This window comes from Vigna umbellata, chromosome 1 (genome assembly GCF_029865625.1).
Source record: "Vigna umbellata cultivar VRB3 chromosome 1, Vumbellata_1.0, whole genome shotgun sequence".
In the NCBI taxonomy this organism is placed as follows: Eukaryota; Viridiplantae; Streptophyta; class Magnoliopsida; order Fabales; family Fabaceae; genus Vigna; species Vigna umbellata.
In genome coordinates this window covers 29,763,592-29,767,632 of record NC_142165.1, presented here as the reverse complement: position 1 = coordinate 29,767,632, position 4,041 = coordinate 29,763,592, and the positions used below count along the sequence as shown (strand labels likewise).

The window sequence follows — 4,041 nt, the reverse complement described above, 5'->3', positions numbered from 1 at the left end:
ACTCCACTCAGCCTGATGAGTAGTGTTTGAAGCAGATGCTCCTGGCGTACCCCTAGTAGCTGCAAGAATCTCCATCAGCTGCCTCTGAGTCATTTCAGAATTAGCGCGAGCAGCTTCGAGATTTTGTGAATTAGTCGCGTTTTGCTGCATCAGAACAGCATTCTGCTCTTGTAGCCTTTCGATCACCGATTCCAACAATCTGGTGTTGTTGGGCACATCATGTTCATTGGTCTGTGGTGGAGGAGGAGGAAGTCTAGGTGCCATTGACTCTTTGGAACGAAGAAAAGAACGAACGTTAGTCCTGTTCAAAGAGTCGAAAATAACTCATTAAACGCAATTTAAGCACACAGCAAAAACACAGTGTACTCATAACCTACAGTGTCCTTAAAAGAACAAAACTGCTCTGATACCACTAATGTGACATCCCAAAAATACAGCATAAACCATAAAATCAGAAAATCACATTTAATAATATTTCAGTACAGTTTTCCAACTAAAACAAAACAACGCTCAAGGACGAACGTCCTTGAGTACAGTCTTACAATAATAACAAAACAGACGTGCAAAGCCGCACGTCTTCAGAGTTACAAATGAAAAAGCCGAACGTACACGAAACTTGACCGAATGGTTTACACAGCACAAATACCGAACGGTCTATCGGAATAAAATAACAAGACAAGATGGTCGAACGACCACTCTAATACTGGCTACATAACTGGCCGAGCGCCTCACTGCTCGGTCTTCACTTCGACATCAACCAGGTTCTCTTCATTCAGCGCCTCTTCCAAACGCTCGTCTCCCTCTGCTCACATCCACACGGATGATCATTGCAATGACAAGACGGACGTACAAGGACAATAGACAACACAAGGAAACGAAAGGGTAAGCTTACCTAATTTAACTCATGCATCAGTCATACAATTCATTACATAATTTATCACACATCAAGACATTATAACGCATGCACAAAATAAAACTCGACACGACTGACTGTCCGGACTGTATGAATTCTGCGTAGTTACAGGCGTTCGTGCACCCGGGTGGTGTGGTAACTGGCATTCTCATCAGCTGCCACCCGAGGTTAGTACGTCCGTCCAAAGTACCTCTAAGGACGACGACCTCCTGCCATTCCCACGCATGACGTGCGCCTCTACTTGAGGACGATCACTCACGGAATATCAGGATTGAACAGCCAGCATTAACTTCCCACAGTCATACTTTACGAATTTCAACATTTATCTGAGTCATTCCTACCTGGAACGCTCGTTCAATAATCATATTTTCATTTCATCTCGTATACTTTCCAAAATTACTATTCATCAATGAGTCGTCCCTAACTGGAACGCTCGTTCAAAAGTCACAATTTGCTTTCATATCATATATTCTCAACCTTTATAATTTCATATTTATTTTCATCATTTCTTTGTAGACTAAAAAAAACGAACGTTCTGTCCCCAATAAGGCCGAGGACGAACGCTGTCAGCGAGACCCAAAACGACACTCGTTCGAATCAAAGTACGAACGACAGAATTTCAATGACGTACGGGAATACATATTATACTGTTCATTGGACGAACGTTATTACCTTGAGAATCAGTTAATGAACTGACGCTCGTGAATTTTAAATAAATGACCGAACGTGGCAAATCAGAAGTTGGACGTACGCTATTTCAATTAAACCGAACACCATTCAGAGCGAGCGCTCAGTATAAGACTGAACCCCATTTTATGACGAACGCTCGTTTCAAATCGGGGCAATTAGGACGAACGCTCGGTATAGACCGAACACAATTTAGAGCGAGCGCTCAGTGTAAGACCGAGCCTCATTTATAGCGAACGCTCAGTATAAGACCGAGCGTCAATAAGAGCGTACGTTCAGTGTGATATCGAACGCTTCCCAGTACGAACGTCAGGAGTGAGACCGAACGTTAAGTAACTTGAAGTAACAGTGCTTTGCCGAACGCTAAGAGCAAAGCATTTTAGTATGAGGACGTTCGTCCTCGACCAGGATTCTACCCAGATGACAGAATCCTATTTTTCATTATGTTTGCCAAGAAAACCGAACGGTCAGTGACCGTCTCAGTAACGAACGTATCAAATTGTGGAAATGAAAAGGGTAGAAATTTATCAAAGGACACTCAAATACAAACAGTGCTTGGCCGAACGCTCAAGCACATCATTTTTACAAAAGGACGCTCGTTCTCAACAAGATTTTCATTCAAATGGGAGAATTGAGATTTCAACCATATTACTAAGAAAAACCGAACGGTCAATGACCGTTCAGTACGAACGTACATACTCATGGGAAGATCATTTTCAAATCCAGTTATGTTCCAGTTCATTTCTCATCATACAGTTTCATAGTTTCATTCATTCATGTCATGGTATATTTCACAGTCCTCATCAAATCCATATCATCAAACATTCATTTATTTCATTTCACCACATCAACGAACGTTCATGCATACTAGTCAGAGTAAACATAATACATCATACCCATACAGCCAAATAACGAACGCTCATACCATTCATACATCACGCATTACTTTTATGCAGTAAAATAACGAACGTGCAAATAGCATACATCAAACCAGTTAAATTAAATAAGCTTCCCTTACCCGGAAATGACGAACGTTCGCAGACGCACACAATTACACCTTTCCACTATAAATCCCCCGCTCGTCAACGCTCGTCCAAACCAAGCTACAATGGATGAACGCATGAGCAACGCATAAGCGAACGCTCGTCAGGCTAAGGAAAAACGAGCGTTCAAATCGAAGTGGACGAACGTTCAATTCGTCTAGTTTTGGACGAACGTCCAATTTGAAACCAAATTGGACGAACGCGATTCTGCAGATTCTGCATAATCGCAGGTTTTCCAGAAAACCAGAAAACCTCCATTTTTAACTCTAAAGCTTTTAGATTTCTAAAAAAAAAAACAGTAAGGTTAACTAATCAAAACGAAAATCTAGCACCCCTTACCTCTTGAAGACTTCCTTGAATTTATCTCCAAAGGGTTTGATCTCCTTCCAACTTCAAAAGTTCTCCTCTTCTTCTCTCCCAGAACTTCCAGCAACTCTTCAACTCTTCCAAATGCACCACCAAAGTCTCCTTTTTATTTTCTTTTTTTTTTTGTTTTTGAATGGGGAATGGAAGCAACGTTTGCTGTCCCTTATGGCCAGCAAAACTGACGCTTTCCAGCGCTCGTTCCTTCCTTCCCCGTTTGTTTTGTCTTCTTTTTTTTTTTTTATTTTTTTTTTTTTTTATTTTTATTTTTTTTTATTTTTTTATTTTTTTTTTTTTTTACGATTCCTTACAGCTTCCTTGACGCTCTTAGGTTTTAATTGTGAAACAAAAGCCATAGTCATGCAATAATTAGCTAAGTTTCTACGAGTACTTACCCCTTTTGAGACATCTCCAATAACATTGTCTAAAGATAATCCTCGAGGTTGTTGCCATGTCTTAGCTAAATCATTAGGTTGAGGATTATTTGTCTCATCAATTGTTGTCTCCTACAAGTCTTCTTCTTCACCTGCAACTGATTCACTTGACTCAAGAGGTTTTTCCTCAAGGTCCACAATTTCGTCAAAGACAACATGAATAGATTCTTCTATTTCAAAGGTTCTCCGATTAAAAACTCTATATGTTTTACTAGTTCAAGAATAACCAAGAAATATAGCTTCATCAGATTTTGAATCAAATTTATCCAAATTTTGTTTTTCATTATTTAAAACAAAACATTTGCATCCAAATATTTTCAAATGAGAAACATTAGGTTTTTCTCCTTTAAATAATTCATAAGGAGTACATTTTAAAATAGGACGAATAAGCATTCTATTTAAGACATAACATGCAGTACTCACAGTGTCAGCCCAAAAATGTGTCAGCCCAAAAATGTTTTAGAATCTTTGATTCATTTAATAGAGTTCTTGCAAGTTCTTCTAAAGATCTATTTTTCCTTTCTACAACCCCATTTTTTTGTGGAGTTCTAGGTATAGAAAAATTATGAGAAATTCCAAGTTCTTCAAAAAAAAATTCAAA

The 4,041-nt window shown here is 39.1% G+C and overlaps 1 long non-coding RNA gene across 1 annotated transcript; it reads right to left on the bottom strand.

Moving 5' to 3' along the window:
* Positions 1 to 367: 367 nt before the first annotated feature.
* Positions 368 to 3,728, bottom strand: LOC148205106 (uncharacterized). Its single transcript, XR_015785013.1, has 3 exons — positions 2,983 to 3,728; positions 2,619 to 2,703; positions 368 to 802 (listed from the first exon to the last, which is right to left on the bottom strand). It is a non-coding gene; the product is annotated as an uncharacterized LOC148205106 (long non-coding RNA).
* Between the last annotated feature and the right edge of the window lie 313 nt (positions 3,729 to 4,041).